Source organism: Bactrocera latifrons, unplaced genomic scaffold, assembly GCF_001853355.1.
Source record: "Bactrocera latifrons isolate USDA-ARS-PBARC rearing strain unplaced genomic scaffold, ASM185335v1 scaffold_41, whole genome shotgun sequence".
Lineage (NCBI taxonomy): Eukaryota > Metazoa > Arthropoda > Insecta > Diptera > Tephritidae > Bactrocera > Bactrocera latifrons.
The window spans coordinates 651986-661826 of NW_017537057.1; the positions used below are offsets into that span (position 1 = coordinate 651986).

The 9841-nt window shown below is 36.4% G+C and overlaps 1 protein-coding gene across 1 annotated transcript in view; it reads left to right on the top strand.

The window, feature by feature from the left end:
* Positions 1-9841, top strand: part of LOC108972600 (interference hedgehog) — a gene marked incomplete at its 3' end in the record, with an annotated part of 228030 nt that overhangs the window by 1075 nt on the left and 217114 nt on the right.

Below are 9841 nucleotides of genomic sequence, written 5' to 3' on the forward strand. Positions count from 1 at the left end.
AATCTTAAAAAAACAAACAATAATAAAATAAAAAACTTAATTTTGATCGGTCAGTATGTATTTCAGCTAAATACATATATATGTATGTATGTGTATGACACAGTGGTCCGATCTGAAAATTTTTTTCGAAGATTGTAACGTTGCCCCAAAAAACTAACCAAGCAAGATTTCGTGAATATATCTTGCCTAATAAAAAAATTTCCCCAAAAATGGCTTATTTTGCTAGAACAGCTTGTATGACAGCTATGTATTTGCTCTGAACAATTTCATCGATCGATGGACATACAAAAAACAAACAAAAAAGATGAATATGAACAAAGTTCAAAGTTCATAAAATTTCTTTCAGACAAAGTTTTTATAATTAATGTGGGACAACTTCGATATCCTCTTTCCCTTCGGTGCAACCGAAGTTAACGTTTTTTCTTGTTTTTTGTTTACAATAAAAATCCAATTTTAACGATAAAGTGTGCATATGTAATAAGGAGCGAATACTTCATACGTAAACAGAAAATCTCCTGATACTGGATTGCCCATAAATTTGCAGAAGCAGACTTAAGACGCTAGGTTCCAACTACATGGACAGAGATCACAACATCTCAGTCGCGTCCAGCAGCCTCATGGAATTGGTCAGGATGCTGGACCTTGGTGACCACATGTGATATATGGGAGGGCATAATAGACCGTAGGTCGCAGTGCAAAACATCAATCTTTACTATCTATGCGATGAAAAAATCGAGTATTTTTTCGCCGCCAAGTGTATGTACAGTTTGGAATCCTAAAATTATTATTGAAGAAGGCATATTAAGTTCGCAACTGCCAGCAAGAATTATCTGAGATCCATGTCTGTCTTTCCGAAATTCGATTCAGAATGAAAATCTTTTTGATCCTTCGAACTACTATAGTAAGGAAAGGAGAGATTCAGAACAAAGGAGAAAATTAAGACTATTTGTAATATATTTTTATAACTCATATATAACAAGGTTAGATAAGTAATATCTCAAGATGGCAGACGATAATATTTAGATTGCTATGTACCGTCCTTTGTGAAGTCAGATGAAAAACTTCAGTAATTGCAGCTCAGGTGGTCAAAGTGTCTGAACCTATCACAGAATGTGCTTAGATGCTGCATTAATTTTTTMGTTATCTCACCCTGGATGTCTAAAATTATAAAATACGAGGTGTTTCAGCCTTGATTTGGTACGGGCGCTACTTGAAACATATACGTACATACATATATACTATGACTTATAATTAATGAAAATTTCCCCTGACTGTGTACTGGAGGATGCCATTGGAACATTAAGCCATTATGCACTTTTTAAAAATCTCGGACCCGCAATTCACCTAAAAGCATTAATATCTGTTAACTAACTGTAAAGTCTTTCATTTATCCTACTTAATAGTCTCTTCAATAATTTATATTCAACAGTCTCTAGAGACATTGTTAATTAGGTAATATAGGCTGCAAAACCCTCTCTATACCCTCTGCTAATGAACTCTGACCCTACCTTTTCTATATTAAATCACTATTTTTATTATTTTTAATGCCGTAATCCCTCTTAATAACTTGCAAAATCACTTGCCTTTATACAAAACACTTAATGACCGCCTACTGGAAAGCCCTGCAATAACAATAAAAAACAATAAAATTCATAAAAGTAATTGGTGCAAATTACAAACGTACTTAAAYCGCCTGCCACAAACAAACCGAAAGGAAGCAAAACAGCAAAAAGAGGCAACGAAAGTGAGTAAGCAGCCAAGCAAGCAAAGAAATAAGTTAACAAGATGAAAAATTTACAACAATTGAAAAAAGTACATATAAAAGGGAAATAACTTGAAGTGGGCATTAAAATGGAATAAGGCATTAAGCGAGAAAACGAGTTGAAAAGCAACAACAAAGCAGCATGACGACATAGAATGTGAATAATAGAAGCGGCAGTGCAGTGAAATCCGGAAGTTGCCAAGCGGAGAAAGTAGCTGTGAACACTAAGTATGCCGGAAAATGAAATTTGTAAGCTGCCAATCCTCACTTCACACACACACACACACACACACACATTCACACTCACTCTCCCACTCAACGCTAACTTTATTCATTCAATGAAAATGCTACGCGCCGATGCTTGAGCATTTAGCCAACCTTAAGCATTTTAATTGAAAAGTCACAGCATGTAATTAAAGAAAGGAGAAGCAGCGTTGACATGCTGACAAGCTTAATAAAGACAAAGCGTAATAAAATAAAATTAACAGAAGAGAAAACATCAAAAATAATGCCAAATAAAATTTAAAGGCGAACGAAAGGATATTCCTGTAGTTTAGAGGGGAGGAGATGCTATATTTTATGGCTTAAACTTCACGCTAGAGTGAGTGAGTCGAAGACTGGTTGTCTSGCAAGGAATATCTTTGTAATGTAACATTGTGCATTTGTGTAACATGTTGGGTTAGGTCTAGTTATACCCTGCTATGAAGTGTATAAGATCTAGAACTTCGTCTGTTTATACGTGTACTAGTMCCTCGGTTTTTGAGATATCGATCTGAACTTTTGCACACGTTTTTTTCTCAGCAAGAAGCTGCTTATTTTTTGGAACCGTTTATATCAGACAACTATGGCATATCGCTGCCCTACAAACTGAACGATCACACTTTCATCYTTCTGTGGAAAACTTTTTTAATTGACAAGGTATCTTCTCGAAATTTTTCAAATATTATTATTTAAGGCTATAATCTMCAAAGAAATCAAAGAGACCGAACTACGTGTCATACAAACCRGTCGATCAAAAYCAAGTTCTTGTATGGAAAACTTTTTGCTTTGATAAGAGCTATTCATGAAATTTGTCACAGATTATTACAAAAAACAGTTCCAYAACTTTCGAAMAAATTATTGAAATTATTCAAATCGGACTACTATATTCTATAGCTCTCATACATACTGACCMATCTAAACAAGTCCTTGTATGAAAAACTTTCTTATTTGAAAATGTATCTTGACGAATTTTACCAGATATTATTATTTCAGACATGCTTACAATATGCGAATAAATAAAGGAGATCGAACTACAATAGCATATAGCTGTCAGACAAACTTACGGAACAAAATCTAGTTATAGATACTTTTATACCAATTAATTTAAAAAAGTACTTGTGAGGGGGATATTAGAGCTACGGTGTAGTAAAACTTGGGTTCTCTCTTGTTTTTAATAAGCTTGCCTGCGAAAAGCAGTTCTCCAATTGAAATATTGCAATATTCAAGGTCGTCAATGTGCTACTGCCCAGCCATGCTGCGCCAAAATTTGCTCAGAGTTTTAAGAGATTCTGTTATTCTTAATTTTTTTTTCCAAATCAGCGCTCTCTGCTCTCAGTGATAAGTTTTCTTCTTTAATCTGWGAACATGCTCAGTTTATTGATATTCAGATTCCCCTTTTCAAACCAGCTCTCTCTTCTCTCAGTAATAAATTATCGAATCAAAACTAGTATTCGTTATTGAATACAATATTACTCTTTTGGATCTATCTCTTTGGAACCTTACTGRGTGAACCAGGATACCAGCTTAGAACACTGTCACCCATAAAGAGATAAAGACATATTTTTAGTTTTGCTTCTATAATTAGCTACTCCGCGGCTCTTCATCTAATGCCCAGTTGACTTTGCATACTCTCCCCTTCTTAGGTATTATTTATCTATAAATATTTTAGATATTAGTTTTCAATTAAAATTGTCACAAGAGCATTTCTCYTTCAGGTAAGCTTAAATGAAAACAAACACAGCCATACAAAGCAAAGGAGATACATAACGGACGAACCAACTGCTAAGAGATTTAATTTCCTATTTCTTAAAAAGTTTTCCTTTAAATACTCATAGTAGCTAAACTACACAGCACAATTTCCTAACGTGTAACATATTTGTGTGTGTGTTTGTGGTGAAATTCGCTCGTATTTCCCTTAAGTTTTCAACRGYTTCAATACACACRCAWACACTCTTTCTATCTCTAACTCTGCGTCTTGCTCAACTCACTTGATCTTTCCTCGTTTTCCTTGCAGTTGCTCATAATATAGCAGTTATCTGTATTTACTTCACCATTGTTTACATTAGTTTGTGATGAATGGAGTTGTTGCTTGGCGAGGGTCATGGAAACTTTGCGTATGCAGCTTGTTGTTTGCCAATTCGCCCGTCCAGTTGCATTTAGGGACGACTTGTCTGGGCGCCGCCCCACCAACTAGTGCATTGCGTCAAGTGAGGRAGTTGCAATTTGTTTACAATCTGTGGCTATTGATGCATGGGATTAAAAGTAAATTGACTTAAGCTCTTCTAACAATTTGCTGCGGCGGGTCATTAAACCTTTACTATTGTATAATGGCTAATAAAAGGCAGTAAAATGTATTATATTACAAATACCGATATCCGTTACTCATTAGATAGCGTTAGGTTGAACTAATTTGCAGAACAAATTACTATTATGCTCATAAAGAAATTTCTCAAAGAAATTAAACTTCTGTTCGGTGGCAAATTTAAAGTGGTTTAAAGTCATATAGGGTAAGACTTACAACATGCAATCATTAAGCCTAAAAAGTAATAAAATAATATAAATATAAGGATGGGTCCAAACTACATGCTGAAGTCGGTGGTGCTGTTTTTTCAATAAACAGCAGCTGGTTTCACAATGGGAACTTAATACATTCACTTTATCCACCTACCTAAGCCCAAATTGCAAGTGCTTTTACAAAAGCTGACATTGTATAAGGTTAGGAAGGTTCTTATTCTGAAAAATATATCGATTATGTCTTATTGGGTCTATAGTTCCATATTCTTGCGTTTTTTTCCCAAAATTTGAACGTTTATTTGAGAAAAATATGTAAAATATTGTTTCCATATTTCCGGTAAATTGCGGACTACATTCCGACAGAACTGCGCCGGCTTGGCGGTAAATCAAGCTAACTTTCGCTATCATATACTGATCTGAACTGTATTCTAATATGGCTGTTCTGCCTGTTGTTCCGGAAGAGATAAGAGTCAGAATAGGCAAAGCGGGTTTTGTCTATAAAGCGGGTGAAGAGAAATACCCGGAATCTGTTTTGCATATGGTTTTTAACCGGTCTTACAACATGAGATCCATCGTTGTGATATCTGAAATATACTGCCTCGTATATAGTCACACATTTCGAGGAGTTTTAAGCAGTTACTCGGTTCAATTTGAGTTTTTAAAGTTTCRTCCAGCTTTAACACACTTCCACACTCACATTACTGCACGTTCTTCTGATCGCAACACATAAAAAGACTTTGACTGGTTTTCCAGGTCGGCCMGGTTTCATATACATATGTATGCTCTATTGCATTTAGAGCTTTCCGTAGTAGATAGATAGATATTTATTTATTTCATGTACAAAAATATACAGGAAACAAGAGAAAAAAAAAACAGCACTAGCTCGAGGCCATCAGCTGGACTTTCCGTAGTAACGACCTAATATCCCTTTTGCATCACTATTCGCAAACCGTTGCAAAAACTAAAAAAGTTCCGTTTTTAGGATTTAAACAGTATTTCTGACTTGTAGAATCGTCATTCAAAGTGYCGTTCGACGTAACTTCATATGACATCCAATTTCCTTGAATATTTCCTTGCTTTTGAGCATACTCAATTGCTTTTAAGTGTTTTAAAAAAGCTGCTTGGGTGACTCGCAAGGATTTTGTAAGCTCTTCTCGTCTTTGGCAACGATCTTGATTGAGGAAATACTACCAGTTTCACATCGTAAAATTTTTTGTTCATAAGGACGTTCTTCCAAGCCAAATCTTTTAAATATATAGACCACCTTGAGCATGTTCGCTCACTTAGAAAATGCTTACATATATACACTTCCACCAAAAGTAATGAAGAAAGACTCCCCGAAAAAAAGACTTTTTCAGACACAAAGTTTGAATGAAAAGAGTTGCTGTTGATTAGGCTTCAAATGCTTCAAATAACGGTGCTTTGGAATATTCGGGACATGGAGTAATACCCTAAGCAAAGTTCACGAATATTGATAAATCTAGTTTTATGCCCAATATTTAAACTTTTCCACGGTACTTTGATTGCTAGTCTCCTGTTACCATCGTCCGTTTACTCAACATCAGCCATAAATTAGCCAATGATTAGAAAGTATTCATAATAGTCGTATATTTCGTATTGCCTACATTTAGGCGCTTTCTAAATTTAAAAGTTCTCTTCTTGGCTTAGTTAAGTCATATACCAATTTTGAGCTGAAAACATTAAATGTCAAAGATCAGCAGCTATCTTTACAAATAATCGAATCAAGGGAGCGATAATGTAATATCATTAGTATATTATATGCACCGCCAAAATATTTAAGTATTTATGAAAAAGTCAATTATAGCACGCCAAAAATTAAATCACGTCATCAACTTTGCCGCAAATTTCATAAATTCAGCTTTGGCTGCGTTGATCCGGCGCTTAAATCGCATTTGCATAGATTTTCGCTGCGAAAGTTTTAAATCATAGTCATCTTCATCATCGGAGRAATCYGCAGCGCATTCTTCTGCCACACCAGCAATATGCCACGCCGCGCGCCCCAGACACCACACAGCGCTAAGCAAAGAGCTACCGACCCACAAGAATATCAGCATTATTTCACGCTTCAACTGCTGCCATTTAAAGCGCCGCCATGCAGTTGCTTGCCAGCACACATCGCAYTAGATGGGCCTTCAAGCTGCCAGCTTCAAGCTTCACGTTAAASGCAACGAGGAGCTAAAACTGTGTGAAAACACAACAACAACAACAACAACTAAGACATTTTAAACTTTCATAGTAATTTGTGCGTTCGCAAATAGCTATGTGTGGGTGTGTGTGTGCGCGCGCTGTCGATAAGCGTGACTCGCCAACTTGCGCGAAAATCAAATCACATGCAACGGCATCGCGTGTGGCAGACCAGGCATTGGYAGCCRTCAATAGCGCGCGCGCAACAGCAGGTGCCATAAATCAACGCTTAGCTGGCATAAACTTGTCGGCGTATTCCGCGCCGTCAACACTCACTTCCGCTAACCGCGGCGCCCACGTCACCCGCCTGCAAGGCAAACTTTTCACTCACTGATTGCGCTGGCAAGAAATACGCCGCCACTTGTCGCACGCTTGGCGCCTAATTGACTCCTTTTTGCTCATTAAGTCACGTACAAAATGGCTTACAGCTCCTCCTTTAATAAAAGGCGCGGCACTCAGCGCTTCGCACTCGGCAAATATTTAGTTATTAGTGCGGCGCGTCTCCGCTAAGTGCGCAGTGTATGAAATTATTTCCCTTGCATCATACTTAAAGTGCATTAAAATTGCACTGCCCTCCCCCYTATATTATAAATTCCTATTGGTTGCTCAAAGAAATGTTACTTCTTCTAACTGGTACGCGCGCTTAAAGCGTTTGTGCGTTCGTGTGCGCAGCGGGCGCCTTCCAAACATTGCTTCAAAAAGTGCTGCAATTTTTCYCAGGGAAATATTTCAAAACTTGCTAACTCCACTCAACGCTGTCTAGTGTCTGCCTGCTGTAATCTCACAGCAAATTTTGATACTGSCAAGCGCTTTCCACACGGATTCTTTACGGCCAACTGCGCGSMTGCCACCAGTGCGGATGAGTAACGTTTCAAATGGATTACACTCTTATATCCTTCATAGCCCTTTTATATACTCCGTTTGTTGTTGTAACTGGTGTTTAAACTGTGAAAATATTGCTTTTAGCTACTGCATGAACTTAAAATCAAGAATAAAATTCGGAATATTAAATGCACTGAATTGTCTATGCAAAAAGGCGCCTTTAAGGTTTTAGATGAGTTGGGTTATGAGAATTGCCGGTAACATATATTTTGGAGAACTCACTTCATTGTTTGTTAAAAAAATATTCAAAAATCACCTATAGTATATAGAGTGTGCAAGTTTTAGACAATTTCTTTTGCCTTAAAGCTAACAACTTCTAAAAAGGTTAACAAGAAGCCACTTAAAATTTGAGMTTTAATTACTGGTACTAAGTGGTGCCTGCTCCAATATGAAATTTTTAWTTTCCACTCCCGACAGTTCGGTGAGATGTTGGGAATTTTCTAGCGCCCTCTACMMYATAAAGTTTCCATAGAAYAAAATCGGTTTGACTGTGATATYGTAGAGCCAGAGGACCACTTTCGGTGAGAGACTCCTCCATGGCCTTCGTTCTTGAGCAACCAATGTCAAAGCTTCTRGTGTAGTTTTGACATTTCCTGTAACTTCTACTGTAGCATAGGACTTTTTATAAGATAATTACATTAGTCAGCAATATTTCAACTAATTTTGTAGCATGAACATTTTGAATTCCCTAGAGCCACTAAACATAATGAAATGAAAAAGTTGACCCATCAGATTTTCTTGTGAYATCAAAACCTTTCATTGTTTTTTAAAGAAATTTTTCGTAAAGTATAAAAACTATGTAGGSTTTTCAGGRACATTTCTCCAACAACAACGAGGTYTTTTGATCTTTTAGTTTTTTMKTCAAAGCTCTTACATATATTTTATTGTTTTTATATCCACAAAYATTTCCTCTTTAAATTATGTCTCTCTGAGTTTGGGTGATTTTTCTCTCAGATATACAAATCTACTGTAATCTCTAGGCATGGCTTCACACATTTTTTTATAAAGCCAACCTTTGTGTCTTGGTCATAATACAGAATCAAGGAGAAAAGAGGAAGCATCGAAAGCTACAGAGCCGAAGTCTAATGCGCTAATGCTAATCTTTTCTTAAGTCATAATTTTTCCCACGCGACCACCGGATTCAGTATTCAGAGAAAAAATTTAAGCCTCATCTATCATACGGACTGACTGACGCCTCATATACTGTATATTTCTTAGTTTTGTCATAATTAGAGCTGATGCTTCGCTGCCTGCTTTCCATTTACCAGAGAACTGACACATAAGTGTTTTMRAAATTTGCATTTTGTACACGKCGGAYAGCACGGATTAAGGTMGTGATGGAATCGAAACARRATAGCTTCTATAGCACCCATATCTACCCAGTATTTGGGTTAGATAGAAGTCTAGCCCATGTTGTCTATCTATTCACCAAAGTAATTACGGTTGAGGTTTGCCATTGTGATGCTTTTGGTTCTTTCCYCKTTTTTACGCCTTTAGACGGCTCTGAGCGTGGTCTAATTGCTYTTTTCTTAGTGCTCTATTTGATATACCATCAATTTSGTGGCTTGATTCTATCGGTATGTTGGGAGTGGACAGTTCAAATAATCATGGCACTATTCTAAAGACCAACTTCTGAACTTCTCGACTTCAAGTGCGAAGGGCTTTCACATATGAATTCAATAACTTCGATAAAATATTTTGATTTTTCATAATTTCACTTTAAGTTTTTTCCAATTTTTCTTCAATAGGCCCACTTCACAAACACAATTTAAAAAAAAAAACAAAAAAAAAAAAACACGGTAATACTTACATATGTATGTATGTACATATTTCCATGCTTAAAATAAACACCACAAATGTTTGCATTCAGTAAAGCAAGCATAATGCGCTTAAGTAAATAATGCACCCTGGTATTTTAAGTATGACTCAGTGGCACTCAAACACCACGCATTTAAATATCTGTGGACATATCTATATACTATATATCATTTCATACAAAAAAGTGCCGCTCATATTTTATGTACAAAAGTTTTGCTTAGCAAAATATTTACATAATTTCTGGCTTATGTGACCGTAATTTATTCTACATGTGTTTGTTTGTGTATACAAAGATATGCAAATATATAATATTTCGCGAAAACACACTGATAGGCCAGTTGCGGGTTTGTGTATTTTTTTCGGTCTTTCGCGTGAATAAGTTGACTTTTTGAACCATTT